Source organism: Sus scrofa, chromosome 14 (assembly GCF_000003025.6).
Source record: "Sus scrofa isolate TJ Tabasco breed Duroc chromosome 14, Sscrofa11.1, whole genome shotgun sequence".
Taxonomy (NCBI): Eukaryota; Metazoa; Chordata; class Mammalia; order Artiodactyla; family Suidae; genus Sus; species Sus scrofa.
Window position 1 is genome coordinate 95,440,925 of NC_010456.5, and position 7,240 is coordinate 95,448,164.

Here is a 7,240-nt window from a genome sequence, read left to right on the forward strand (position 1 = left end):
TGAGCTCTGGTGTGGATCACAGATGTGGCTCAGACCTGGTGTTGCTGTGGCTGTGCTTAAGGCCGACGGCTACAGCTCTAATTCAACCCCTAGCCTGGGAACTTTCATATGCCACTGTTGCAGCCCTCCCCCCCAAAAAAAGGACAAAAAAGAAGAGGATGAAGAAAAGCCGGAAAGAACAAGAATTTCTAGTTTTGCTTTGCCTTTATCTTCATTTCAGAGCATTAAATTACTTCTTTGACATTTATAAAATATATAAAACTGATAAACTGAGGGTATCAACTTATTGTTAAAAGAAATAGAATAACATAATTAAAACCAGACAAAGTATATATTCTCAAAAAAAAAGGCAATTATTATCTGTGCTATAATGGTAATACTATTTGATTGACTAAAGAACACTGTGAGTAAATGGCTCTTGTGTTACCAATTATACAGGTTGGCTTGCTAGCCTGTTGTTTTATTGGCATTTGGGAAGGACCAAGTTCTTCATATTGTCCTGACAAATGAAACATATCATTTAAATAACTGCTGAAATAATACCATAAAATGAAGAGCTACAGAATACTGTGTTTATGCAAACATGACTTTGCACAAAATCTGTTTATTGTTTTGTTTTATAAACAAAATTTCATTTTTGTTTTTTTCAGTAACAGTACTATATTTAGTGTATAAAGAGAAACAGTCAAGGGAATTAAGCTTATTTTATTTTAGCTGCTTTGCTTGGAAGTCTTAATGGTCATGAATTCTTTACATTTTCCTTAACCAGTGAATAAAGAAGTTAGTTTCAACTTACATAAAGGTAATGAGTAATGCCTTGCACCCACTTTGTTAAACCCACTTTGGAAGATTATAAAATTTGACATTCACTTTCAGAAGGGTAAGATCTTCAGTTGTTTGATGCTCTAGTCACTTCCCACCCAATATACACTGTAGTGTTCTTTTTTTTGAAGGAAGACGGCAGATTTCTCTTTGCATTGTTATTATTAAAGTATAGTTGACTTACAATGTTTCTTTAAGTTCTGTTGTACATCAGAATGACCTAACCACACACATTTCCCTGTGCCATACAGTAGGGGAACATTGCCCATCCATTCCAAATACAACAGTTTGCATCCCCAAAAAGCCCCAATATGCCCAACCATCCCACTCCCTCCCCTTTCCCTCTGGGAACCCCAAGTGTGCTCTACTTGTTCATGATCTCTTCCTGTTTTTTTAGATAGGATCATCTGTTCCATATTTTAGATTCCACAAATAAGTGAAATCATACAGTATTTGTCTTTTTCTTTCTGGCTTACTTCATTTAGTATGAGAATCTCTAGTTCCATCCATGTTGTTTCTAATGGCATTAGTTTGTCTTTTTATGGCTGAGTAATATTCCATTGGATATATGTACCATATCTTCTTAATCCATTCATCTTTTGATGGACATTTAGGTTGTTTCCACGTCAATAGTGTGCTGCAATGAACATAGGGGTGCATGTAACTTTTTCAGTGAAAGTTTTATCTGGATATATCCCAGCAGTGGGATTTCTGGGTCACATGGTAGATATATATTTAGTTTTCTTTTTTTTTATTTTTAGTTTTTTTCATTTTTTTTTCTTTTCTATGGCCACAACCATGGCATATGGAGATTCCAAGGCTAGGGGTCTAATCAGAGCTGCAGCTGCTGACCTACGCCAGAGCTACAGCAACGGGTGATCCAAGCGGCGTCTGCGACCTACACCACAGTTCATGGCAGCACCAGATCCTTAACCCACTGAGCAAGACCAGGTATCGAACCCACAACGTCATGGTTCCCAGTCGGATTAATTAACCACTGAGCCACAATGGAAACTCCCTATATTTAGTTTTCTGAGGTAAGTCCGTAGTGTTTCATAAGTTTTCCATAGTGGTTTTACCAATTTACATTCCCACCAACCGTGTAGCAGCATAGCTTTTTCTCCATACCCTCTCCAGTATTTGTTGACTTGTTAATGATGGCCATTCTGACGGGTGTGAGGTGGTACCTCATTGTAGTTTTGATTTGTATTTCTCTAATAATTAGCAATGTTGAGCATTTTTTTATATGCCTGTTGTCTATCCATATGTCTTCTTTGGAGAAATGTCTATTGAGGTCTTCTGCCTATTTTTAAATTGTGTTGTTCGGTTTTTTATTTTTTGGAGTTGAGTTGCATGAGTTGTTTGTATATTTTGGATATCAGGCCCTTGTCTGTTGCATTGTTGGCAAAGATTTTCTCCCATTCTGTGGATTGTCTTTTTGTGGTATTCACTTTACTGCCATGATAAGTTCTTTCACACCCACTCACTCCACTTCCCTTTGTACCACCCACCAACATCTTTAGGAAGAATGCTTTATTTCCTCCCTTTGAGTAAGGAAAGAACAATGAAAATACTTATAAATATTTAGCCAAAAAGAGCACAAAGCATAATTCGAAAGATAAGAGATAGAAGTAAGAGATACAAGTCATTGTGTGAGCCAGGATCTTTATTATATGTGTTTCAAAAATAATCCCCCTAGAATGGAAAGAGGGCCTTTACACTCAAAGAGGTGAAATAGTTCATTCAAGTACTCAAAGACCAATGACTACACCAAAGTGTCCATATATGGTTGTTTTTAAAGCCCAAATTCTTTCCTTCCCTCTACTTGTTTATGGAAATAGTTAAAGTACAGCTGAGCTCAGGTATGCACTAAACTTATAATATCATATATTAAGAGGAGATTACAACCATTTTGTGGGAGTGGAGAGCTGTGTTTCCCCAGTAATGGCATTCGGTGCTTCACTTTGGCAGTGGTGCATCTCCTGGTTTGTAGTGTCATTGATCGGCTCCTTCAAATAAGATAAAGAAGCCTGCATCCACATTTGTTTTTCTTACTCTACGCAATGATACATGAAAGCAGGTTTGAAGTTTATTGATTAAGCCCAGCAACTCAAAATCAAGATATAAAATATAATCTATTTCTGGGATATAAATGGGAGTCATTTTTTCGTTTGTTTCAGTTACATTAAACTGTTGGTGGTGAATTTGTGATGGGATTTTATCAGCTTTTTGGAGAATGTCCAATATTATGCTGTCAAAAGGATTTTGTCTATATTTATTAATATGGATATCTAGTAAATTTTATTCACAAATATTTATCTTTACTATCTTCAGATATATAATTATAAAACTATGACTTGTTGCTGAGAAGAAATTGTTAGTCCTTTTTAGCAAAATTAAATATTTCCTAAGTATGCTTTATATAATTTATCCCTAGAACTTTTGATTATACATATATTAGATGTAAAAGAAATGACTATAAATATTCACTCTTACTTGCTCAAATCAGTTCATTAGAAAAGGTGATAAGGAACTTATCTTTGCATTTAAGAAATATTATCAACATTTTTTCAGTTTGATTTTCCTGAAGAAGCAGTAGTAATTGTATCAATCACATAAAACTTCAAAGAGCTTCCTTGTAGGTGTCAGGTAAATTACAGTGGCTAGATATTGAAAAAAGATGACTTTTAATGTGTCAAGAAGCTCTAAGATTATGCACTCACATAATACATAATATGTGTGTGTGTAGTAATTGCTGAAAAGTGAGGGAATGATACTATATTATAATCTACCTTCTTGAACAGATCAGATTATTAGCATGAACATTATTATTAGATGATGGAATTACCTTTTTTGTAAACTCCAAAATCTAGATTCAACAGCAGAGCTGGAGAGATTTTGTAGAGACTTGATACTGATCGATGTGGTTCTGCAATAAAAAATGTTTCAAATAAATAATTCGGGTAAACTTCAGCTTTGATGCATATATTTTGTTCTCTTTTAATATCTAATTGATGGTTATAATCAAAGGACCTAGAGCACAAATGATATCTTAGTGGAGGCTTTTAAATCTAGTGCTGTGCTTTTAATAATTATTCCTAAAGTGGGCAAAATGTATCTACCATCCTAACTCCCTCATTATAAGCTAAGAGTGGAGGTGGAGCTTAGCTTGATTTTTCTGAAAATAAAATGTTTTGTAAATGGAACTTTTCCACATTGGGACTGAGATATAAACTGTGGCACTGAAAATTAACTTTTATTCCATGTTTTTATATAACAGTGAACATGATACACAGAGCAACTTGTCATCTTATCCATTTTCATATGTGCCCTTTTTGTTAGAGCAAACAGGAATATATCTTGATAATGTGTTTATGTTTAAAGGAAAGTGACAGCCATGTTTTTAATGTCAAAGGCAGTCTTTCAGAAGTATGTATAATGTATTTTTTATGTGCAAAAGCAATGAAACAAAACTAATTTCTTCCTTTTGATATTCAAGTAAGCTTAATTTTTTGACTAATTTTGATAGTGCCTTAACTAAAAAGTAGTAAATTTAACTGTAGACTCCAGATAAATTACGCAGAGATTATTTAAGACTTTGTTTGAATTCCCTTTGGTTTACTCTATTCAGAATCATAAGCTGTTCACAACACCCTTTTTCTACCCTGACCATTTTTCACCCTTAAATTTTTCCACCTTCTAATATAATTTACTTGTTTTTTTGTTTGTTTGTTTTGTTTTCGCTATTTTTTAGGGCTGTACCTGCAGCATATGGAAGTTCCCAGGCTAGGGGTAGAATCAGAGCTGCAGCTGCAGGCCTACGTCACAGACATGGCGATGCAGGATCTGAACCATCTGCAATCTATACCGCAGCTCACAGCAATGCTGGATCCTTAACCCGCTGACCTAGAGCAAGGCCAGGGATCAAACCCACATCCTCATGAATACTAGTTGGGTCCATAACCCACTGAACCACAATAGGAACTACCTAAAATTTACTTATTTTATGATTATTGTATATTGATTATTTTCTGTGTATTTCTATAACTGCCAAAGTACAAAATTTTTAGAAATTTGTATACTGATATATTCCAGATGCCTAGATAAATAAATCACACAAAGAGTGATTAATAAATACATATTAAATGAATAAGTAAAATGTTTAAACAATTAGCAGTAACAGAAAATCTTAAACTGAAATTTGTATATTTTCACTAGGATTAAATATTTTAAATATTTGTCACTTTTATGATAAAATGTTATGAGTACAAATAGATATTAAATTTCCTGATGTCATTATCTAAAAACAAAACAATGCCAGTGGTAGATTTATAAATTTATTACTATATTTTCTTCCTCATAATTGCAACTGAAAACAAAGATAGCACCACTGACTCACAGGTGAACATTTATTTTTATATTCTTATGATGGATGATAAAAGTGAAAAATATTAAGCTAAAAATTAAAGATTTTTAAAACATTTTAAGGGGGAACAATTTAAGCATCAGATCTTTGCAGCATCTTAGCCTATTAGGATAGAACTTGGATTCACTTTATATTTATCAGATTTCCACAAATAAATATTTTCTAAGTCCAGCAAGTAAATTACTTATAGAAACTTCATATGGTTAAAATTATTTTCATGTAATTTTATTTAAGTGTCAGTAATTCCTTCTATGACAGGTGCTAATTTTGGTCATGTGCAAATATGCTGCATGACTTTAAAATGTTACATTCTCCTACAGGGTGTCATTTTATACTTCTAAAATGTAGTGTTTGGTATTCGTGACCTATGAGTTTCCCTCTGCTTCTGTGACTGTGAGACTGTGTCTTCCACCTATGTGACTGTGTCTCTTCTTACTTCACTATATGTGATTTTGTTTTTACGTTGAAGCACTTAATATTTACAAATACATTTGTATCACCTTAAATTTACCATTTCCACATTTTTAAAAAGTGAACATATTATGTTGAAGTAATAGTTTTAGAATTAAACAGAGTATATATATTATGTACATACAAGAGAAACATATATGTGGTATATTATACTATGCTATATGTTAAAGATTTTCATAAAATGTATTTTATGTTTATAAATATAAATTTTGTATATGAAAGACAGAAAATATTTGTTATGTTTTCCTTGGAACTGTAATTTAAAAAGGAAGTTGTGCCCCATATTTATTAGGAGTATGCCTTGTTCTAGATTTTGAATTATACATTTTATTTCTATTATCTCATTTTCTAAGACGGGTTAGAGTAGCTAAAAAAAAACTGACAAATTTAAAGACAATATATTGTCAACATCAGCTTAAAAGATGACTTAATTATCTTCTTCCCAATGTTAATTCTTGTCCCAAAGCCAATACAACAAATGCTGCTTTTTTCAAGGTGCGAATTAAATTATAATTCTAAACAAATTATTAAAGTTTCAATTATCTTGCCCAAAACTTTATTTTAATTTTCTCTAAAGGGCCAGTTTATTTCAATTGAAACATACTACCTTTGCATTTTTGAATAAATGGTCATATTGAGTATGTATATGGAAAGAAGGAATTTTTTTCTATAAACTCTATTTTTCTTCAGTCTTAAGCATTATATATGTACTTAGTGTATATATACATAGTATATATATTTGAATATATTTATTGTCTAATTTAGTTAAAACACCTTATTTATTAAACATAATCACAGTATTCCTTGTGAACTCTCTATATTTCTGGTGAACATTTGGAAAAATTGGCTTTTTCAATGATTCAGTATCTGTACCTAAAAACAATTGAAATATTTGTTAATATAATATTTAAGTACACTTTTTAATGATATAGATATACATTACAGTTGTTTCTGTCTATAAGAACATATAAATGAATTTATAAAATTACATCAGTATCAGAAGTTGTAAGAAAATATTTGATAGTTTTTCTTTAATTGCATAACTGATGCTCATATTCAAATTTGAATATACATTCGACTCATCACTTCTTTTTATTTACAGGAATTTTCCATGTGATATTTCTGAATGACATGCATAAGACCTACAAATAAGGTATAGTGTATTTTATTTTATTGCAAAATTTACATTTAAGTCTCCTGTCAGTAGTAACTAGGAGTTGAATCTCATGAAGAAAATCACACGTATATTCTTGGTTTTGATATCCAGCTTACAACCATCATCTGTGTGTTGGCAGTTACCACAAGATTGTTCTTTTGTTTTACGCAAACTCTCTTGTATGGGGATGTCTATCCCATGTTGCTTTTTTCAATATTGGTTGTTTGCAACAAAATACAACTATTTCATTGATGTAGTTTCTAGTTTCTCTGCCATCCAACAAAGAATTTCTTTCTAAATATCATGATACAGTGGTGATGCTACAATTGATCCACTGAAAGGAACTCATGTAGAAGTATTTGTCC

At 32.3% G+C, this 7,240-nt stretch overlaps 1 protein-coding gene across 1 annotated transcript in view; it reads left to right on the top strand.

Moving 5' to 3' along the window:
• The window catches only part of LOC106506082, a 671,136-nt gene extending 664,271 nt beyond the window's left edge, over positions 1-6,865 (top strand). Inside the window, exon 4 of the transcript XR_002338788.1 lies at positions 6,822-6,865. The gene's annotated coding sequence lies outside the window, so the exon portion shown is untranslated. The remainder of the gene's footprint in view (positions 1-6,821) is intronic.